Genomic DNA, 24,083 nt, shown 5'->3' with positions numbered 1-24,083 from the left:
TAAGATGTTCTGTAGCACGTTCTACATGACGGATTGATCTGTTTTCAAAATTAGGTTTGTGTTAGCTTCATTTTTTTGGCTTGACTATCAGAGGGCTCATTTTACTTTCCCCATTGCAGGATCGACCCATTATAAAGGTGTTGCGGACCAGAGTATCTTTCCCTGAAAAGTGCTGTTTCCCCGCTTGAACTCTAATTGGGTGATACTTTGATGCCAAAACTATTGTGAATATACTACTGTCCGACCACCGCTGACCCTGTGGCGTCCTTGGCATCTAATACAAGTCTCCTAGAATCTCACCTTTTGTGACACTTTTGTCCCTTAGTTTGTTCATTATACTGTAAAGTTTCTTTGGTTTTGGGGCCACATCCGGCAGTGCTCAGAGCTTACACCAGGCTCTGCGCGCTCAGGAATATTTGCTCCCGGTGGGGTTTGGGGGGACCCTCGGGGGAATGCCGGCGATGGAACGCGGGTATGCAAGGCAAACGCTTTTCTGCCTGCGGTCCTATCGCTCCAGTCCGTTTGCTGGTTGTAGCAGGGGGTCCCCAGGGTCCCTACGGGACGCTCGCTGGGTGGATCAGTGCATACAATAAACGCACCCACAACATCAGCTAATACAGGACGAAGGCAGATAGGAAAGCGACCGAGGGCAGGGTGAGGCGTGCGTTCCACTTGCCCACCCTGCCGGACTGTCCAGCGAGCCAGGGAGCAAAAAAAAAAAAGAGTCCAAAGGCTCACGCTTAGGTAACGCTCCCGCGCCTCTGCAAGCAAGCCGGCAGCAAGGACTGAGCCGGGAGCCCGGAGCCGCGCAAGGCCCCCTGGGACCGGTAGTGCTGGGCGTGGCCTCGGGACTACAAATCCCAGCGGCCCCCGCGCCGCGGCTCCAGCCGCTGCCGCCTCTGCCCCTCCACAGCGACTCCGGCGGCGGCCGCGGCGGCTGAGTCGGTGGCGCCGGCGGCGGCGGCGGCAGCGGCAGCGGCGGCGGCGGCGGCGGCGGCTCCTCGGGCTCGAGCGGCGAGTTTCCGATTTAAAGCGGAGCTGCGAGGAAAATGGCGGCGGGCGGTGAGTGGCGGAGATAAAGGAGCGCGGCGGCGGCGAGGGGCGCAGCAGTGCGCGGCGGACGCTCGAGCGGCGAGTGCCCCGGGCTGCCGCGAAGCTCGGGCGCCGGCGGCTCGGCTGAGGGGCTGAGGTGCTGAGGGACTGAGGCGCTGAGGGACTGAGGCGCTGAGGGGCTGAGGCGCTGAGGGACTGAGGGAGCTGAGGGGCTGAGGGGGCTGAGGGACTTGAGGGGCTGAGGTGCTGAGGCGCTGAAGGACTGAGAGGGGCGCGCCGAGCGGGTGGGGGGCGCGCGGAGAGTTTCGGGGCGTCGCGGGGGGGGGTGCACCGGCTGTCGGCCGGGGAGTCCGGCTCAGGGTGCGGGGGTCCCCCGAGGAGTTGGGGGTCCGCTCTGCCCTCGCGTCCCTAAAGTTTTCCCTCCCCGCCGTCTTTGTGGGGGGCTGAGAGGGGGGCTGCGTTCGGAAGCGCCCCGCGGCCCCTTCCTCCTGCCGTCGAGGCGCCTTCGCAGTTACCCGGGAGCATTGGGGCGGGGGGGGGGGACGGAGGGGGGAGCCCCGCGGACCCCCGCCCGCGCCCCCCCCACCTCCTCCCGGAGCCGTCGCGGGAGCCGTTCTGCAGGTCACTGCCGGGGCAGGGGGGCGTGTGGGGGTCTTCTTGCAACTTGGGGCCATCTGGAATATAAAGATATATATATATATTTATATATATATTTTTTTGGTGACGAATTCTCTGCGAATTTCCATTTGGTTCTCAGCAGTTTTTTTTCCCCCTCAGGAAAAAACGCTTCCCCCCCCCCCCCCCCCCTTGCTGCCCCCGTCTTGCAGGCCAGTGTGGGGAAGTTGGGCGCATCGGCTCGGACGCCTCGCGCCCCGCTGCCCCGCACTGCCCCCTCGACGCCCCCTCGACGTGCGGCCCCTGGGTGGGGCGGGCACCCCGGGGTGGAAAAGTTTCCCCCCCCCCCCCCCCCCCCGGTTCACACTTGCGAGAGGGCGCAGGGCGCGGGGCTGGCAGCTCCCTGGCAGGCGCTGGAGATCCCCGAGTGCAGGGTCGGGAAAGGTGGGGAGCGAGAGAGTCTTCTCTCCCCGTCGAAACTTTTTTTTTAACCTCCACCCCCCCCCCCCCACCCATCTTTTTCTTCTTCTTTTTTTCTCTCCCACCTCTCGAAGAGGAGGACTTCCTTTTTTTTTTTTGCAGTCGATCTGAGCCGCGCTTTGGGCCCAACCTGTTTTTGTGATTAAAGCCGGTACCGTCCAGTCCAGAAGCGAGGAGGAGGAGGAGGAGGAGGAGGAGGAGGAGGAGGGCGAGGTCCAGGCGCCCGGCTGCTGCGGGTCTGCGTGGACTTGTGGTGGTCCGAGTCGTGCCTTAGGGCTGCTGCTGGCTTCTGGCGGGGCGCGCCGCGCTTCATTCAGATCCGCCTCCCTGGTCCTTGGCTTCCCCGGGAAAACGTCAGTATTTGTTGCAGCTGGTTAGTTTAGCCGAGGATGGGGACGACCCCCCTCACAGCCCACAGAACATCACGGGGTCTTTCGCGAGTGCCGCATTAAAAAACTCAGCTGCTTGACGAGAGACCTGCAGATCCCCCAATTGTGCCAGCAGATCATTCCCTTGCCGTGGTTTTCGCTGAGAGGTTCTAGCAGACGTGATGCCCAGTGGGAAAAGGTACAGAAAACATGGAGAGATGCGCCTCCTGCTCCTTCCTTAAACCCTCCGATTTCCCTCTTTCCCAGAGACGGGGGCTGCTTTTGGTGTCTAGTGTGTACTCCGGGTCTTTGGAAGGATTATGATGAGATTTTCATTTCAAGCGACATCCCCGATGGATAGCAAGAGCAGTAGAAGAACATAGCAGAAGAAAGGGGCGAAGCGCGTTGGGAATCCTGTCTTGTTTTTATTGTCTTAACAGCATGTTTCTCTCTCTAAGAAAAGCTCTTTCGAACTTAACTGCTTCTGGTGCCTTGTCTGCTCACGCCCTTAGAGGAATAATCTATCAGTGGGGCTTGAGGATGGAGAACCTTGCCAGGGTTCATTGTTTGTATGTAAGGCGAAGCCTGTGTTTGTAACATGTAAAACGATACTGAACACTATAGCTCCTGTCACCCGGAGGTTGCTTCAGGTTCTGCATTTAAATGAGCAGTTCTCTAGATTGTCTGTGAGTCCAAAATTATAGGGGTATTCTCTGTATCTGTAGAAAGGACTGAATCCTTCATTCTGCATTCAAGGAAGATGCAGACATCCGTTGTGATATGCAGAGGTGCATATTGGACAGGAGGATTGTGTGTTAAATGGGAAGCTCTAATCTTCGCGGAGTGCTATAGGAAATGCTCCTCCTGTGAAAAATTCCTTAACTAAAGAGACTTGGAACTGCAAAACAACCTCAACATAATTCTATTTTTGTTAAGCTCAGATGGATGTTTTAAGCCTACCAATACTAACAGTTCATTAAAAATAATTCAGTGATATTAGAGTTTAGGGAATCGTATTAATTTCACTACCCTTTGAAAGTATCCGGTGCATTTCTCCTCCTGTATGAGAATTGATTCTGCAATTCACCCCACCCTCTCTAAGCAAATAAGTTAGAATTTATTCAGTAAGGAGTGAGTGTTCTGTTGAACCATGACCTCTTTTATTTTCCCTCCAGGAACCATGTATGTAGAAGTTCTTGAAATGATTACTTATACTTCTTGCATTTTTTTTAAGCTAAGTTTACTCTGTCAGGGACATGTTAAATATAAAAATTATTTATTTTTTGGGTCACACCTGACAGTGCTCAGAGGTTACTCCTGGTGATGCACTCAAGAATCACTCCTGGTGGTGTTTTGGGAACCATATGGGATGCTGGGGATCGAAACCAGTTGGGTGCATGCAGGACAGGTGCCTTACCATCTCTCCAGCCCCTAAATATAAAAAACTAAAAAAAAAATGTTTTTTGGTACATTGGCAGTATGATTCTAGAATAAATCCTTTTAACTTGAAGACCACTTTGCTTTTGATATGTCTTTTAAAAAGATAATGAATTTAAAACAATTTTCCTTTGTATAATAGGGTAAGAGTAAAAACACCCAAAATAAACAACTTGAAATTGTTATTGTCCTGTCCCTTGATTAGTTGCTAAATTAAAATGACTAGGGTTTCTTACTTTTTTTTCAGACTAATTTCAAGTACTGACCAGAGGATGTGGTAAAATTTTGAAAACTTAAAATTTTTGTGCAGCCTCCAGTGGCTATTTACCTGAATATATAGCAAAGGAACCACCTTTTATGCAGTTGTTACTCTTTTAATGCTACCTACAAGAGGATGTTGATTATGATTGAAGAAGTTTGTCCTAGGTTAAACCAGACAGTACCTATCCTAGTTTGGTTTGTATTTACTGTATTCTGTAGTATAGAATAGCACTGTAGCACTGTCCTCCGTTTCATAGATTTGCTCGAGCGGGCACCAGTAATGTCTCCATTGTGAGACTTGCTACTGTTTTTAGCATATCGAATACACCACGCTTGCAAGGCTTTGCGGTGCAGGCGGGGTAGCTCAGTAGCTTGCCAGGCTCTCCGAGAGGGACGCAGGGATTGAACCTGGGTCGGCCGTGTGTAAGGCAAACGCCCTACCGGCTATGCTATCGCTCCGGCCAGTAGTATAGAATATTTTCCTAAAAATTTTTACGGAATCACTGTGAGATAGACCTTTACAAAGCAGTTCGTGATTAGGTTTCAGTCATACAGTGTTTAAGCACCCATTTCATCACCAGTGTACATTTCCCAGCACCTGTGTCCCCAGCCCCAATTCTCCTCCCATCACCTCCCTACCCCACCCCTAGCCTGCCTCTGTGGCTGGCACTTCACTGTCTGTCTGTCTGTCTGAATAGTCCCACCCCCCTTTTTTTTTTCCATTATTGAGTGGCTAAAGCTCTGGGAGCAGTCAACTTTTCCAATTCAGAGGACAGAAGTGACTAAGTGTTTATTTTTAACTGAAAATTAAAAAAAAATATTGATGAGACATTGGTTTATAATACTGTGTAAATTTTGGGAGCACAGCTGGTTTGCTGAGGTTTTGTGGGACAGTATAGTTGCAGTAAAATGTAGGCGTTTACTTCCATCTATCATTGTCTTTTGGGAGGGGATTACAAAAGCGAACATTTTACTGTGAAAGTGGAGGGAAGGGCTCTATGTAATGAGATTTATTCCTTCACTTTTTTAATGTTTGTGAGGTCAATTTTTTTTTTCCCATTGCTTTTTCTGACAGACTTTCTGGGAGAAGATTATTTTCAGTTAGGATGCTTCTTATTGAGAGCCAACCCTATTTTCAGCTTCTTAACAAATGATGGGATTGATTTGAATTTTCTCACCTTTCCCTCTCCTTCTTTCTGGTGGGGAGTTGTTAAATGAACAGGAAAATGGCCAGAAGATACACAGCAGGAGTAGAAGGAAGACCTCAGTGTGTAGAAGCTGATTTATCCACAGACTGAATGATCTTCTTCGACTTCTACTGCCAGTTCCCAACTTTGTTGCATTAATTCATCTTGGTAGGTTCTGTAGGCCTCAGTCAGTTTATAGGGGGCAGCCATGAAGGTTTATTTACTGTATAGTAAATGTTGGGAGCCTGACCTAACTGGTGAACATTCTCTATTTCACAGAGAAAATGGGTCAGTGTCTTTTCTGTTTATCCTTTTTTCCTTTTTGTTTTTTTGGGCTACACCCAGCCCTGCTTGGAGGATGGGGTCTGGAGGAGGGGAGAGGGACTATGTGATGCTGAGGATCAAACCAAGGTACCAGCATGCAAAGCTTGTGTTCCAGCCCTTTGATCTATATCCCTGGGCTTTTTCTTTCTCCCCCCACCCCCCAATTTTTCATTAGGAACATCTGTGGTCTAGTTTCCTTTGATGTTAACATTTATTTCTATAAAATATTTTGATTTAGGGGCTGGAGCAATAGCACAGCGGGTAGGGCATTTGCCTTGCACGCAGCCGACCCGGGTTCGGTTCCCAGCATCCCATATGGTCCCCTGAGCACCGCCAGGGGTAATTTCTGAGCGCAGAGCCAGGAGTAACCCCTGTGCATTGCTGGGTGTGACCCAAAAAGCAAAAACAAAAAAAAATTTGATTTATAAAGCTAAATTTTTGTTTTGTGTTGGGGCAACACCAGATTGTGCTCAAAGTTTATTCCTGGCGCGGCATTCAGGGGTCACTCCTGGCGGTACTAAGGGGGCACATTAGGGTGCTAGGGATTGAACACGAATCAGCCTCGTGCAAAGCAAGTGCCCTAAACACTGTACTATCGCTCCAGCCCTCCATTAAAAAAAAACTTTCATAGAGTGATTGAAAAAAATAGGGGTCACCCTGGTGGTGGTAGTTGGGGACCTTGTTATGGTAAGGATGGAACTCAACCTCACACATGCTAAGCTTGTGTTCTATTACTTGAGCTATCTCACAGGCCCAAAGTATGGCTTTTTTTGGTGTCTGTTGTTTCTTGCAGCTTTTTTCTGAAATGTGTAATTTTCCCTTTTTCCTTTGGATCGCATTTATTAATACTCAGGGGTTACTCCTGGCAGTGCTCCGCGGATCGTATGGGATGTAGAGGATAGAACCTGGGTTGGCCCTGTGCAAGGCAAGGGCCCTACCTGCTGTGCTATCTCCAGCCCTGAAATGTTTAATCCTTGGCTGGAAACTCTGAGTGAGTGTTATGAAACTTTACTTTTTGGAAAATAAGCTGATTGGATGACTCAGTTTAACTCTTCACAAGATGAGATAAAGAGAATATTGGCCTGGCATCACCCAGTAATGTATAATTTACCACTCCCTGGGGCTTTGCTTTTTGTAGCTATGGCAGCTGAGTTGCGGTGGTAGATGGGTAGATGGGAAAGGGCTGTAGAAGTCAGCATAATCCTCAATTAGGATAAGCCTCATGGTTAATTGAATGTTGAGTGTACAGGTTAAATCCCATTATAACAAACTCCAGGGGACTAGGTAAATTATTTTGTTGCACTGGGTTAAGCTTTATTGAGTATTTAAAATAAATTAGTCTTTTTGTTTTTCCTGTGGTATTGGAAAAAATTTTTTTTATTGTGACAATTTGATTCATTGTTACTCATGAGCCATTGTATTTTACCTACCTTCATTTTTAATGCTTTTGACTTAAAATGGAAACTACCTATGCTGAATTGGGCAGATAATTTGTTCTCCTCACCCTTCTTAAGAGACTTCAATATAACCATCATTTTTTTTTTCGGGGGGGGGAACCACACCCAGCATTGCTCAGGGCTACTTGACGTTCTGTGTTTGGGGTCCTCCCCATCAGTGCTCAGTTTAAGCCCAGGAATTTTATGTTTGTGTGCATTGCATTGCTTGGAATCAGACCTTGGGCCCCGCACATGCAAGGCAGGTATTCTGCTACTGAGCCACATGTGTGGCTCTCTGCTCCTTTTTTGTCTTGTCACTTCATTGTTTTTCTCAGCAACCTAGTAGGTTTTGTATTAAGTACTGTTGCCTCCATCAAAGTGTGTTCAAATGAAATGGGAAATTCACTAGGTTTTTAGGAGATTGCTGCTGATAAGTTTTTCTTCACCCTTTGTGTGTGTGTGTGTGTGTGTGTGTGTTTGTGTGTATGTGTGTGTGTTGAGGGGGGGCACATCTGATAGTACTTGGTGATTACTCCTGCCTCAGTGCTCAGGGGTCACTCCTGCTGGGAATTGAACCTAGGATTCCAGTATGCAAAATATATTTCCCAGCGTTTTGATCTGTCTGCTCCCTTACCCTGCCAACTCTACTTTTGTTTTTCGGGCTGCACCCAGCAGTGCTAAGGAGTTACCACTGCCCTGTACTCAGGAATTACTCCTGGTGGTACTCAGGGGACCATATGGGATGCTGGGGATCAAATCCAGGTCAACTGAGTACAAGTCAAACATCTTACCCTCTATGCTATCTCTGAAGACACACACACACACACAGAGACAAGTGTGATTCACTTTGTTTTCTGTGCAGCTGAGGATTGAATCCAAAGCCCCATGCATGTAAATCCTGTGTTAACATTGGGTACAACCCTGGACTCCAATATTCTATTGTAGTATGAACTTTCATTTTAGTAATTAATAATGTACCCCTTTATACTCTGCAGGGTAGTTTTAGAACTATAACTCTCTTTATGGTTTTTTAAAAAATTACTTTTGGTTTTTTTGGTCCTTACCTACCCAGTGGTTCTCGGGTTTTACTCCTGACTCTGTGCTCTGGTGGTTCCAGGGATTGAGCTGAACTTGACTGTGTACCAGGCAAGTGCCTTATCTTTCTAGTATCGCTTAGGCCTTACTTTTTAAAAAAAGTGGTAGGAAAGGGGCCAGAAAGATAAAGTACAGTGGGCATGGTGCTTGCCTTACTTGCGACTGACCTAGGTTTGATCCCTGACACCCCATATGATCCCCTGAGCTCTCTAGGAGTGATCTCTGAACACACAGCCAGAAGTAAGCCCTGAGCGCCCCGAGGTGTGGACACCCCCAAATGTCATAGGAAAGACTGGAGAGAAAGCTCAACAGGTTGATTGTATTCTTTACCTGTAGAGTATCCAGGTTTAATGCCCAGAACCATGTAAACCCCGACCACTGATGGGGGTGACTCCAAATACAGAGCCTTAAGTAACACCTGAGCAACGCTTCCACCCCCCCAAAATTTATGGTCTCATGATATTTCCACATACATACGAAGTATTCAGAAACTGGTTTATTAAGAAAAGTACTGTTACATTTGATTGACTAGTGATAATTTTTTTCTTTATCTTTTGTATTTTTATATTGCTTTTTGCAATGATTTTTTGCTAAGCTTAAGTGAATTATATACTAACTTCGTAGTTAAGGCTAACGTTTTTGGTTTGCTTTGACAGTTTTTAGGGTGCAACAAGACTTTGTTGATGATATTCTTTGAAAGAGATGATGTTCCATGAAGGAGGGAAAATCTGAAAGAGGGCATTTCAAAGCAGTGTTTTGAAAGTTCCCAAACCTTAAGAATAATGACTGACTAGTAGGCAGGAAGCCTGCAGTTGTATTGTGGTATTGTTCCTCCATCTTATGCATTTGAGAACTTTAGTACAAAAGAGAAGAAAGCATGGGGAGGTGGAAGAAAGGGTTTTAAGAGAAAAGGGGGAAGGCTTTCAAAGTAAATAGTCTTTGCTCTTCTGTTTAAGTGAAATATAAAACCAAATTATTTTTACTTTTGAGAAGAAATACTAGTGGATCATAATCTAAATGACCTAAATGGGCATTTTCATAAATAAGAGTTCATTGTTGCTGGCTGAAGGCAGTATAACTATGTACTCAGTTTTAAAACAACTTTAAAAAGTCTTCATGGGTGGACATTTAAATGATTACCCCTTTGTTATATGATCAGTGTAATTTGTTAGCTCATTATTTTGCAAATATTACTTGCTAGTGAAGAGTTGAGAATAATCTGTAAATTTGTAAGATTTGTGCAGCTCAGTATCATTTGATCTATTTTAAATGTGTAAAACAAAGTGGTTAGCTGTTTGATCTTCCATGATTCCTTATATTAGAAATTCTGTAAACTTAAAACATTATGTTATATATGTTTTACTTATATTGGTTAAACATAAATGGGTTAAGTCCTTAGTACCAGATAATAGTCTGAAGATGCAGTTTTCAGTGCTGACTCATGAATTTGGGCACTGGATGACACTGAGCTATTGACTTCACTGTATAGTCTATACTACATGCAAGCAGCAAAGCGTATGTGTGTGTATGTGTGAGAGAGAGACACACACATACACACAGAGACACACACACAGAGACACACAGAGCAAGAGAGAATTTTCAGTCCTCTGCTGTTGTAAGAAAATGAAGTCATATTTTCTTTACTCTCAGTAAAGCTGTCATCAGTGAAATGGATTATTGAATTTAAGTCACTCTGTAGAGTAGCTATATCAGCTTGATTTTGTTTCCAGATTGAAATTTGGCAACTTTATTTGAAAATGTTTTAAGGATTACCCAGTATTGTCTTCCTGGAATTGTTTCTCTAGTCTCTATACCCTCTGCTCCATCCAAGTTCATTTCTTGCCTGCCTGGAGATGGTTGTGTTTTATGATAGTACTTTCTTTCCAGCCAAGATAGTTGGCTACATTGTTGTCAGAGCAAGTGTTTGGATGTATCTAGGAAAAATATAACTTCACAAAGTAGAAAAATAACTCCACGGACACATTAAAAGGTCAGTGGTGCCTTTTTTCAAATAAAATGGCAGGGCTAGTAACATATTAACTTTTGAAAAAAGATTTTGTTAGGAATCAGTAAAATGGAAGTCAGGAAACTTTTTTTTTTTTTTTTGCCACACCCAGAGATACTCAGGGATCACTCCTGGACTGGTTGGGGGCAGAGGGGCAGGGTGGGTACAACCATATGGGGTCCTGGGCTGGGGGTGAAACCCAGGTCGGACCCATGCAAGGCAAGTACCCTATCTGCTGTGCTGTTGCTCTGGCCCTTAGAAAATTATTTCAAGTGCACAGTTCATCTAGAATAGTGGAAAACTTAAGTGGACAGAACCCAGATTAGAAGGATTTGAAGTTGTGAATTTGCCATTAACATCGATCTTTCTATTTTAATTTTAATTTTTTAGTTTTTTTACTTTTAGAGCCACAGCCAGCAGTGTTCAGGGCTGTGCACTCAGGAGTCACTCCTGGCAGTGCTGGGGGACCCTGTGAGGTTCCCTGGATGGTAGCCGGATTGGTTATATACAAGACAAGTATCTTAACTGCTGTTTAAGTGTCTCTGATCCCTTATCAAGCACTTTTACCTCTTTATGTTTTTATTTTTTTTTTTGCTTAAAAATCTATAGAATACAGTATAAATTCATTCAATAATTTCACTCATGACTTTTTTTTTGTTGTTTGGGGAGGGGGCAGCTTGGGCCACACGTGGTGGTCCTCAGGGCCAACTCCTGGCTCTGTGCTTGGGTCTTTTCAGGTGACCATTTGAGTTGCCAGTGGTTCCATCCAGGGTGGACTGCATGCTAAGCAAGTCCCTTACCCCCTGTATTATATCTCAGGCTTTTACAGTCTTTTAGAAAAAAAAAAGTCATTCTTTCCCACCTTTATTACCCTGTGTTTTATTTATGTTATTTATTTTTTATTTTTTGGGTCACACTCAGTGATGCTCAGGTATTACTCCTGGCTCTGCACTTAGGAATTACTTCTGATGGTGCTCAGGGCACCATATGAGATGCCAGGGATTGAACCTGCTTCCAGCTGTATGTGCAAGACAAACTCCCTACCCGCTGTACTATCACTCAGGCCTCTATTCATGCTAACTTTTAGGAAAAAAAACTTTTTCTTTCTTACTCACTAGTCGTTAAGGCCCAGCTCAGATCCTGTCACATTTAAAAGGTAAAGGTAAAGGTAAAGGCCCTCCCGTTGATCATCGATTTGCTCGAGTGGGCCCAGTAACGTCTCCATTGGAGACTTTGTTGTTACTGTGTCTGGCATCTCGAATACGTCACGGGGAGCTTGCCGGGCTCTGCCGTGCGGGCGAGATACTCTCGGTAGCTGGCCGGGCTCTCCGAGAGGGGCGGAGGAATCGAACGCGGGTCGGCCATGTTGGCCGCTTGCAAGGCAAACGCCCTACCCGCTGTGCTAATTTTAATTCCTGTTTCCTGATTTGAACCTCTGTGGGAGTCCATATGAAGTTATGGATGAAACTAGGGATGCACGGAAGGCATGTGCTCTGCTTTTCGGGTTAGCACCTCAGTCTCTGACACATCTTAAACTTTATTCTTTTGAAATTTGTAGAGGCCACTCCCAGTGGTTTTGGAACCAGGAGAGCCATACTTGGTGGTGTTTGGAGTGGGGGTCGACCACCATGTGGTATTGGGGATCAAGCTCGGGACCTCGTACAGGTCGAGTGATACTAGGGTGTTTGCCTTGCACATGGTTGACCTGTATTTGATCCTCGGCATCCCATATGGTCCCCCGAGCACCGTCATGAGTAAGTCCTGAGTGCAGAGCCAGGAGTAACTCTTGAGATTGCTGGGTGTGACCCAAAAAGTGAAACAAACGAACAAAACCCTTTAGGATCTTGTACTTGCTAGACGTGTGTTTTATGGCTCGACCTCTTTGTAAATCCTCCTGATATGAATATTTTGTCTTTTGGGACACACCCACTGATGTTTGGGCTGCTCTTAGCATGGTGCTCAGAGGACCATGCAGTGCTAGGGATGTAATCTGGAACTTTTTCAGAACCATATCTTTGGTCCTCTATATTTTAACTGTCTTTTGTGTAGAGGGGTAGTATTTATTGATTGGTAGAGCAGATTCATTCTAATTGTCCTTGTGATAGGGACCATTTCTTCATAGCTTTTAAAAACTGTTATTTTTTCAATGATAATAATTTTTGGTTCCCCAAAATGGGTACTGTTTTGTTTTGATGTGAAAGTCTCTAGAATTAAACTCCCAAATCTGTTTCTGTCTGGAAGTTGAGATGATATGAAGTTTTAAGGATTTGCTTGGGGATAATTTCTTCCTCTTAGTCTTAGATAAATCATGTCTGGGTCTTAAAATTGCATTCATATTTCCCCATTGCCCTAGGACAGGACTGTCCTTCTGAAAGTCATTCACATGTTTTTATTCTTCAAAGCACTGTGTTAAGTATTGTGGACATTTAAATCTCTTTGTGATCTAGCAGTGTATGTCTTAGTTGAGAAATAAGTATAATTGAGAAAACATAGTTGCAGCAACATAAATAAATGGTTCAGAAGACGTTCAGAGGAAGAAAGGTCATTTTCAGTTGTGGTTCTTAGGGAAAACTTTATGGAAGAGATGGCATAGAGCTAAAGGGAATTAGTTGCTGCTTCTAATCTTTTTTCCCCAAATATGTATGTATATATACATATTATATACATACTGTAGTGCTTATTGTGAAAAATAAGTTCTTTATTTAAACTGAAAAGATGTATACTGTGAAAAGGCTTCTCATATTACCTCCAGGTGTTTGTTCATGATTGCTTCCCCTCCCGAGAGCTGCTATGAAAGACTGTTCTTTACATAAATGATGGCTATCTACCCCTCCCTCCCCCACCCCCATTTTTATTCTCTCCTTCACCCTGTTTGTATGTGTGTATGTATGTGTCAGACATTATATCAGGGGCCTTATACATCCAAAGCATGCCCCATCCTTGGATCCCTCTTGGTTTTTAATGACTGGGAACACTGTGGGCTCCTCCTGCTTATTGTTTTGGAAGAGAACTTGGAGACTACCTCAAAAATAGAAGTATTTTTAACAATTCTGGGCGGGGGGTGGGGGAAGGCGGGGGCTTGGGGCCACGCCCAGTGATACGTAGCTGATCTGGGCAGTTCAGAGTTCTGTCCCAGTGTTGCAGTACTGCGTGTGCCCCTCCAGGGCAACCCTGGCAGTGCTTGGGAACCACCAGGACCACTGTCACTGTCACTGTCCTCCGTTGTTCATCGATTTGCTCGAGTGGGTCCAGTAACGTCTCCATTGGAGACTTTGTTGTTACTGTGTTTGGCATATCGAATATATCATGGGTAGCTTGCCAGGCTCTGCTGTGCGGGTGAGATACTCTTGGTAGCTTGCCGGGCTCTCCAAAAGGGACGGGGGAATCGAACTCGGGTCGGCCATGTTTGCTGCGTGCAAGGCAAACGCCCTACTGCTGTGCTATCGCTCCAGGCCTACCACACAGGGTAGAAATTGGGGGCTTCCAGAACTGCACTTATCTATGCTGATGGGCCATTTGGTGCCTGGGATAGACTCAGGGCCTCATGCATGTAATTGTATGTTCCAGCCTTTTGAGGGATTTTCCCTTTCCCTTTCACCTCACGTCTTTAAAATGCTGTTTAATCGTGCATTGTATGAATTTATTTGGTGTATTTTAACCCATTCCTCATTACTGTTTTCAGTCTTTACTTTGAATGATGCTATAGTGAACTCTGGGTAGATCTTTATCCTGGCATGAGTATTGTGTTAGTACCCAACTCATAGAAATGACAGTTTTGGATGAAGGAAAGGTAGACTTGGCTTGTGTGGGACTTTGGGTTTGATCTCTGACACCAAGACCAAAGCATAATAAAAACCCATAAATAAAAAAAAAACTGGCTTGCCACTTACAAAAAATTGGCAGCAGTCAGGGCCACGCAGTACTGCAAGTCAAAGCCAGGACTTGATACATGCGAGACGTGTGCTGTACTATTAAATGCATATCCCTGATCCCCAAGCAAAATGACTTTTGTTTTGGGCAGTCATGGGGCCACATTTGGGATGCTCAAGGCTTACTCCTGGCTCCAGGACCTTATGAGGTACCACACATTGAACCTGGGTTGGCACCTGCAAGGCAAGTGCCCTACCTGCTGTACTATCACTCCAGCCCACAAAATCTTTTTTTCTTCTCTCTCTCTCTCTCTCTCTCTCTCTCTCTCTCTCTCTCTCTCTCAGTGGGTGGCATGCCTGGTTATGCTCAGGGGCTCACTCCTGGTGGTACTCAGGGCCCTATAAAGGATGCTGGGGATAGAATCCCTGATCAGCTCTTTGCAAGGCAAGAGCCATATCTGCTGTACTGTCGTTCTGGCCCCAGCCACAAAATTACTTTTAATAGCTTTTTCCTGCTTACCTCCAAAGAAGTTATTCTATATTTATATTTTTTTCTGTTGCTCATGAGAGTTGCTTTTTTCCTCTTATTTTATTATTTTTTTAAACTTGTTCTTTCACGTTGCTTGATTGCCTGGAGAGATGAAATCTGTTCATTGTCATAAAGAGTTTGAAACCAAACTCCCATGGAGTTTCCAAATCCTTTTATAATTATACTTCAATTAACATTTCCAGTTTCATCTTTTAAAATATTTGTATTATATGTTTGTTTTTTGGCTTCACCCAGCGGTGCTCAGGGTTTACTCCTGACTCTGAGATTAGGTATTATTCCTGGTGGACTTTGGGGAGGACCATATGTGGTGTTGGGGATCAAAACCATGTTGGATGTGTGTAGAACAAGCACCTTACCCACTTATTTTAGTTTTTGTTTTGCCTTGCTAGGGATAAATCCAGGATCTCATACACAATACTCTGCCATTCAGCCATCCCTGACCCCATCTTACATTTTAATCTGACACTTGTGTTTTTTTTCTCTTTATTAAAAATGGATCAATAAATTCTTGCCTGCTTCCTCATTACTGCAAATTAATATTAAAGACATCAATATATATTACCTGATATAACCCTAATGAAATGGTTCTGAAAACCTGTTTAAAATGTGAATTTACCTTTGAGGTTATATTTCTGTTCTCTTTTTACCTCTATTAGTATAGAATGTATTATTTCTCATCAAGTTATATTACATTTTCTTCTATTTTCAAGGCTTCTATGCATAATTGCTCTACTGAGTTGTAGCTTTTGAGTGCCTCCAGTATAACTTAATGAGAAAATAACAATCTTTACAATGTGCTATTTGTATTTATCTGAATTTATTACAATCATGGTCTCCCTAAATTAAGACTTTCTAAACTAAGGGTCCTGGGATTAGGTACCTTCCATGGACACTTTTTCCCTTCCTCAAAGAGAGTTATAGTCTCTTAATTTATTATTACAGTCCTCTCACCTTAATTTGAAGATATATATATATATATGTATTAATTATTTCTGTCTTGTCATGTTGAATTTTGGATTGTTTTGCAATTTACATTGAAGAGGGCTAGTTAAAAAAAAAACAACAGTGGAAATTTCCAGTTTAAAAAATCTAACTTCTGGTCTAATAACTGCTTTGTAGGAAGAAAGAAATATGAAAAAAGAACCGCAGACATTCTGGATGTCAGCCTGTGAAATTTTCCACTATTTCCCATAATAACATGCAGGCATGCTTATACTGCGGGATTCAGTGCAACTGCAGTTGCACCCTGAATGGAATTTGAAGCTGCTATATCAGTGATAAAATGGCATCTGGCCAGATCTTAGCAGTAGTGCAGAAAGTCACAAGTCTAAGGTGTAGTGTATTTCATCTCTGCCTGGATCTCATGGCCCTAACATGGAAGTCGGAAAGCAATTTAGAATATTTGATTTTAAAATTCTGTTTTAAATGAATTTTAAAAAATTTCAGATGTACTGTGTACCTGAGAATATAGATAAATGTTTATTTTAGTTATAATGGATATAGAAATGATTATTTTAATTATAAGGTGTATAAGTATAGGATTTATACTGTCTTGAAGAATACTCAGAAATTTAAAAGAAAGGCTAGAAAAAGATTTGTATAAACTTAGTATTTGGTGTTAAGAAACTTTTTTGGGACTACACTTGGTGATTCCCCGGGTTACTTTCTGTGCTTTACTGGATGTGTTGGGGTGATGGAGGGAGGGGAGGAATTGGTTCTCAGGGGACTGTGCAGTGCTGGAAATGGAACCGAGACCACTCACAAGCCCTTTGAGCCATCTCTTTGGGTATTTCACTCTTTCAGATTCCTCTTAATCTTTTAAAAGTCCATAGACTTGATATTAAAAAATGATAACCGTGGGACTGGAGAGATAGTACACTGCCTTGCATGTGGCCGACCTGTGTTTGATCGCTGGCACTCCATTAGGGCCCTCTGTATCCCACCAAGAGTGATTCCTGAGCACAGAGCCAGGAAGAGAGTACATTGAGTAAGACATATGCTTTGCATGTAGCTGACCTGGGATTGATCCCTAGCATCCCATATGTCCCCTTACTCCAAGCAGTTTCAGGAGTAATTCTTGAATACAGAGCCAGGATAAGCCCTGAGCATCTCCCTCGCCCCCCCAACAAAAAAGATAATTGTTTTTACTGGACTCGTTCAGATTTAAAGCAGTGTTCAGCTGTTATTCTCGTGATGGAAGTTCAGGTTGTGTTATTTTGTAAACCGGCAGAACAGAGTGACGAATAGATTATGACTATAATGGCATCAGTTTTAACCTTATTTCATCTTTCATGGCAAATATCTCTAATAGTGGTATTAAATAATGAAATTTTAAAAAAGCCCAGATTTTACGTATTCACGTTTAAAATTCTTAACTTATTTTTTTTTCGGGGTGGAGGAAAACTGGGGACATTGGCAATGGGAAATGTACACTGGTGAAAGGATGGGTGTTGGGGAACATTTTATGACTGAAACTCAATCATGAACAACTTTGTGTTTGTCATGGTGATTCAGTTAATAGTTAAAAAAAATTCTTACCTACTTCTACAGTGAAGAGTTTTATTTTTCATCACGATACAGCAGTTGTATGTACCTATCTTGATTGTTTTATTTAATTAATTAATTAATTTTTGATTTTTGGATTACACCTGGCGATGCACAGGGGTTACTCCTGGCTCTGCACTCAGTTACTCCTGGTGATGCTCAGGGAACCATATGGGATGCTGAGAATCGAACCCGGGTCGGCCGCGTGCAAGGCAAACGCCCTACCCGCTGTGCTATCTCTCCAGACCCCCTTGATTGTTTTATTTTAACATTATTATTATTTTTGGTTGGAGGGTAGACTTGGCTTGTGCTTAGAGATAAGTCCTCGTGGGACTTGAGGAGCTATATGTGATGCTGGGATTGAACCTGGTAGGCCCAATGCATGGCAAGCATCTTATCCCTTACCAACTCTTGGGCCCTAATATTCACATACTTTTATTTTAAATTAAAAAAAATACTAGTTTTTGTTTTGTCCACACCTGGTGATGCTCAGGGTTACTCTTGGCTCTGCACTCAGAAGGCACTCCTGGCAGTGCTGGGGGGACCACATGGCATTGTCAGTGATTGAATCCGGGTTGGCAGCGTGCAAGGCCTTCCCCACTGTACTATTGCTCTGGCCCTCACATAGTTTTGAAAAGGGCATTTTACTGCATAAGTATCTTTTTCAGGACTATTAGGTTTTATATTTACACAAGAGCTTGCTTCCACCCTTTCTGCTCCATCATCTCCTCCCATGTACAATCGTAATTCTGCCTCTTGACTTTCCTTGTTTCTAGAACATTTCTCTTGTTCTCCTTATGCACTTCCTTTTCTCAGCTCTCATTTTGTCTTTTCCTAGTAATATTAGTAAAAATTTGGGTCACTGCTGATGGTACCCTTGCTCCTAGCACTTTTGGAGTAATTCTTGAGTAAAGAGCCAGGAGTAAGCTCTTACTCAAGCTCTGGGTCTCAGGTATATACCATGTGGTGCTTGCAAGGTGTGCAGGTGGGATGGAGCAAGGACTTGAGGTGCTGGAGATTGAACTCAGGTCTTGCACATTGAGGCATTTGCTTGAGCCACATCCAGACCCAGTTTCCAACTACTCTCTCATCAGACAGCAGGACTCTCAGACTCATGCTCAGCACTTGTGGGACAATAGGGATTTGAACTCATGTTTACATGTGTTCAAGGCTGCCCCTTTGAAATCTGCACTATTTCTCCAGGCCTATTTTAATTTTTTAAATAGGATCTATCTCTGGCAGTGCTTGGGGCCATGCAATACTAGGGAAAGATTGAACTCAGGGCTTTGAACATGCTAGACATATGCTTTCTCTATTTGAGCTCTCTCCCATCTCCAAATATTTCATCACTTTCCTTTAAGTCTGAATATCTCCCCTACCCAGCTTTTCATCCTTCAAGTCTCATTTTTTATTTTTTCACTCACCTTTAACCATATTTTCTTTTTCTCATTCACATAAGCTCTCTCTCTCTCTCTCTCTCTCTCTTACACACACACACACACACACACACACACACACACACACTATTTTGCTTCCAGATTTTCACTGCTACTGATTTTCATTTTTTCTTTTACTTCTCAAACATGCATTCTCACATCCTCCCAAATCTTTTAACTCTCATTTCTGCCTCCATGTTTTAGTTTATTGCTCAGAGATCTCTCAAATGCTAGCTAGCCATGTGGTTGGCTTTTCTGTACATGTTAGGAGGATATCTGACATCTAGAGCAGAATGGAAAAAAATAAAGCCACTTAAAGGGACTGGAAACTTCCGAAAGGAGTGGGCGTGTTAGGTTTACATTGTAGATGAGTAGTCATGGTAACCTTCCTTGAGAAAGTAACATTTGAGCAGGGACCAGATAGAAAGCCTGGTGGCTACTTGGGGTACAGACTGAGTAGAAGGATCAGTAAGTGCAAAGCCCTTTGGTATAAGGTTTTTTTTGGGTGGTGTGTGTGGTTTTTGGGTCAAACTTGGTAGCTCAGGGCTCCATATTCAGGGGTAAGGGGGTCACCCCTGGCATTGCTTAGGGGACCAGTGGTGGTGCAGGGGATCGGTCACATTGGACTGGCCACATGCAAGGCAAGCACCTCAACCCTTGTATCTCTTGCTCAGGAGTATTCTTCTGGTCTCTACTCAGATGCCTTATCTATTGCCCTACACTTGGAACATCCATAATGTGTTGAAGAACAGTTTCATGTTGTTGCACAGTGAAGAGCAGCTGCGGGACCTTATAGGTGGTTTCTTCAGCTTTTACTTCAGGCAAAGTAGGGAACCACGATAGGTTTGCTTTCAGTATTCCAAAAAGATTCTTGATTTTTTTTTAACCCCTCCTCCAATGGAAGCACTTCATTTTTATTGTAAAAGTATTCATACTCATGTGCAAAATACAGAAAGGACAAAGGAGAACATAAATCCAAGTGCAAATAAAGATTATCAGTAATATCTATTATTGAATATTTTGTGTGTTTATCTTCCTACTCATTTTTCTTTGTGCTAGTATAAACACCTACCCACCCACACACATAACTCCTGCACTTTAGGGTTTTAGCAGAGAGAGAATAAACTGAATTTATTTTTTTCTTTTCAGTTTTTATTTAGGTACTGTGAGTTACAATGCCTTTAATAATAGTGTTCAGGCATACAGTGTTCCAACTCCACATCCACCATCAGAGTCAGTGTTGCTCCACCAATGTCTCCAGGCCCCCTCTGTTTAAAAATATTAAAGAAAAATTAAAGTTTGCGTCACATGTTTTCAGTAATATTTATTAGTTTGATGTACACAGTTTTCCCCCCCTTTTTGGGGGGGGGAAGGGAGCAGCTCAGCCACCGATTTTCAGGGGTTACTTCTGGATTGCACTCAGGAATCACTCCTGGTAGTGCTTATGGGACCATATAGGGATCTGGGGATCCAGCCTAGGTTGTCAGCATGCAAGGCAAATGCCTTACCTGCTGAACTGTCTCTCTGGCCCTGGATGTACACAGTTACCTCACCTTTCTACCGAGCCTTCAAAGATTTGGTAGCTTTACTGTTACTGCCTATACTCCTCAATGGTTTGGAACATTGAAGAAATGGAAATTCTTTCTCATAGGTTCTATGGAGCCACCATTACCCAAATACTGAAAGCAAATAGATATTATTGAAAAAGAAAATTACAGACAGATATCCCCGTTGAACATTTTGAAGGAAAGATCCTCAACAAAACCTTAGTGAACTGAGTTCAACAATCTGTCTAAAAGATCATATTCTTACACCATGAGCAACTGGAATTCATTCCAGGGTTGCACAGGTGGTCCAGTATATGCAGATAAGTCAGTGTAATATACCATACACTAAAAGGAAACAAGAAAAACATATAGTCATATCAGTTTTGTGCAGAGAAAGCTTTTGACAAGGTTCTACATCCATTCATGATAAAAATTCTCAGCAAAATGGGGAAAGAACATACCTCAAGAGAGTAATTACCAGTCGAAATGACATTTGTACTTCTATGTTCATTGCTGCATTGTTCACAGTGGCCAAAATTTGGAAAAATCCCAAGTGCCTGAGAACAGATGACTGGTTAAAGAAACTTTGGTATATCTACACAATGGAATACTACGCAGTTGTTAGAAAAGATGAAGTTATGAAGTTTATATACAAGTGGTTCTACATGGAAAGTATCATGCTAAGTGAAATGAGCCAGAAAGAGAGGGACAGACATAGAAAGACTGCACTCATCTGGGGATTATAAAGTAACAGAATGGGAGTCGAACACCCAAGAATAATTGAGATAAGTAACAGGAGGTCTGCTCCAGGGCTTGGAGGCCGGCCTCACAGGCTGGGGGAAAAGGCAGCTCAGATTGAGAAGGGAACACCAAGTAAAGGATGTTTGGAGGACTCACTGGGGATGCGAGATGCATGCTGAAAGTAGACTATAGATGGAATACGATGGCTACTCAAAGCCTCTATTGCAAATTACAACACCCTAAAGGAAAGAGTAAGCAAAAGGGAATGCCCTCCTACAGAGGCGGGGTGGGGTGGGGGGATGGGATGTGGGGGTAGGAGGGCTACTGGGATCATTGGTGGTGGAGAATGGGCATGGGTGGAGGGATGGGTACTCGATCATTGTATGACTGAAACCCAAGGACGAAAGTTTGTAAGTCTACAACTGTACCTTGTGGTGTTTCCCTAATTAATAAAAAAGAGAGAGTAATGACCCTTTACAACAAACCCATATCCAACTGCATACTAAACAGCAAAAAAACTGAAACCTTCCTTTTGAGATCAGGCTTAGGCAAGAATGTCCACTTCCGGGGCTGGAGTGATAGCACAGTGGGTAGGGTGTTTGCCTTGCACACAGCCAACATAGCCAACACAGGTTCGATTCCCAGCATCCCATATGGTCCCCTGAGCACCGCCAGGAGCAATTCCTGAGTGCATGAGCCAGGAGTAGCTCCTGAGCATCGACGGGTGTGACCCAAAAAGCAAAAAAAAAAAAAAAAAAAAAAAAAAAAGGAAGGTCCACTTCCTCCACTGTTATTCAATGTAGTCTTGGAAGTCCTTGCCACAGCAGTTAGGCAAGAAAATGAAATCAAAGGATCCAGATTGAATTAGGTTTTAAAAGATCCCTCTAGCTGCTTTGTGAAAGCACTTAAAAAAAAAAAGTGCTCACCCTTTTTAGGAGGGCAGAAGCATGGAGACCTATTAGAAGGCTGTTAATGGTAATTGAGACCAGAAATACATTAGTGGTTTAGACTTTGGTGGTGGCAGTAGAAGTGAAAATAAATGGTTATTTCTGTGTTTATTTTGAAAGTGGAGGGGCTCGAAGAAATAGCTCAACAGACTGGAGCATGTGCTTTCCCTGCATGAGCCCTGTGTTTACTCCCTAGCACTTCTGAGAGCCATCCTATACACACAATTTTTTTTTCTAGTAGTATTAGTCTCTCTGACTAGCTAGTGAGCATCTTTTCACTGGCTCATGCAGAAGTTATGAATCCACTCAAAGATTAGTAACTTGCTGAGTACTTCAAACTTTCAGGAAATGCTGATTAATTGTATACTTCCTAGTCTGAGAACACGATAAGAGAAATTCAAGTGAATACTTTTACTTAGACGTTATTTTGGCTTATTGGCATTATTTGAAAATGTTTTGGGATAATTATTTTCCCCAGTTACTTTGAATCTTAAAAAATAATAGCACGGTCAGCACAGTCCTCCTGTTGTTCATCGATTTGCTTGAGTGGGCCCAGTAACGTCTCCATCGTGAGACTTGTTGTTACTGTGTTTGGCATATCGAATACGTCACGGGTAGCTTGCCAGGCTTTACTGTGTGAGTGAGATACTCGGTAGCTTGCCAGGCTCTCTGAGAGGGGTGGAGGAATTGAACCCGGCTCTGCCAGGCCGGCTGCGCGCAAGGCAAACGCCCTACCGCTGTGCTATTGCTCTAACCCAAAAAATAATAAAAAATAATAATGAAATACTTTTTGTTTCCATAAGATATGTATTTTCTTAAGTTCTGCAATAATACAAAGATGTGTAAAAAGGTAATATGGGCCGGCCAGAGTGATATTAAAGCAGGTAGCAGCCGACTTGAATTTGATCCCTGGTACCACATACGGTTCCTTGAGATAGTCAGGAGTGACCCCTGAGTGCAGAACCAGGAGTAAACACTAAGCACCACTGCGCCGTGGCCCTCCAAACAAAAAAGGTAATGAGGGAGGGGTCAAGAAAAAAAAAGGTAAAGAATATTCCTTGTATGATAAATGTAAAGCATCTCAGGAGATTAAAAGACTGAGAGAAGGTCCTTGCCCAGAAATATAAGGTACAGGCCACATTGGTGTTGACACATAACATATATAAAGTTTCTTTCCCTTATGAAGATAAAGTTTTATTGTGATTTAATGAACATAAAGGCATAAACGAAAGATATACTTTTTGTATTCTAAATGTAAGTGTTCTTTTACTTTATTAAATGGTATTAAACTTAATGCTTAATGTGTTGGCTTTCTTTCTTTCTTTTTTCTTTTTTCCTTTTTGGATCACACCAGGCAATGCTCAAGGGTATTCCTGGCTCTGTGCTTAGGAATCACTCCTGGGTGCTCAGGTTGGCCATATGCAAATGCCCTATCTACTCTACTATCACTCTAGCCCCCTTTTTTGGTTTTTGTTGTTGTTGTTGTTCATACCTGGTGGTGTTCAGGGGTTACTACTGGCTCTGCACTTAGAGATCACTACTGGCAGGCTTGGGGGACCATATGGGGTGCTGGGGATTGAACCCCGGGTTAGCCTTGTGCAAGGGAAACACTTTGCCTGCTTATTACTCCAGCCCCTGCCTCTGCACTTAGGGATCACTGCTGCTGGGGCTTGGGGGACCATGTGGGATTCTGGGTTGGCTGTATGCAAGGCTGGCTTCTCATTTTTAATTTTATTTTTCTGATACCATGGATTTGAATCCAGGTTATCACACATGCAAGGCAAGTGCTCTGATACTAAGCTGCATCCCTAGCCTTGGGTTCTTATTCTCTGAAAAATGCTGGGTTTAATTGCTATCTGTTCCTGCTTGCCTGACGATCATGTTGATTGCACAGTCCTGCATGATGCCTCTCCTCTCTTTGCTCTCCTCTTTGCTTTATATTTGCATGAGATTTTCCCAATGCCTATTTTTTCTCCAGTATGTTTATTTAAATCTGCCTTTCTTTCTCGGTTGCTATTTATATTTTGACTGTCTTGTAGCAAAGCACTTGCTGCCACTGCTTTAAAAAAAAATTTTTTTTTTGCAGTTCCAGGAATGAACTTGGGTCTCATGAATGCAAGACATGTGCTTTGCTGGTGAGGCACTTCCTTTGCCTTTCTCTCTCTCCCTCTCTCTCTCCTCTCTGTCT

General features: G+C 43.6%; 1 protein-coding gene across 1 annotated transcript in view; it reads left to right on the top strand.

Moving 5' to 3' along the window:
• Nucleotides 1-927: 927 nt before the first annotated feature.
• NCOA3 (nuclear receptor coactivator 3) overlaps nt 928-24,083 on the top strand; it is a 125,688-nt gene continuing 102,532 nt past the window's right edge. Inside the window, exon 1 of the mRNA XM_056108432.1 lies at nt 928-1,062. The gene's annotated coding sequence lies outside the window, so the exon portion shown is untranslated. The remainder of the gene's footprint in view (nt 1,063-24,083) is intronic.

This window comes from Sorex fumeus, unplaced genomic scaffold, assembly GCF_029834395.1.
Source record: "Sorex fumeus unplaced genomic scaffold, SorFum_2.1 ptg000213l, whole genome shotgun sequence".
NCBI lineage: Eukaryota > Metazoa > Chordata > Mammalia > Eulipotyphla > Soricidae > Sorex > Sorex fumeus.
The sequence above is the reverse complement of the archived record's forward strand: the minus strand, read 5'-3'. Positions and strand labels throughout refer to the sequence as shown.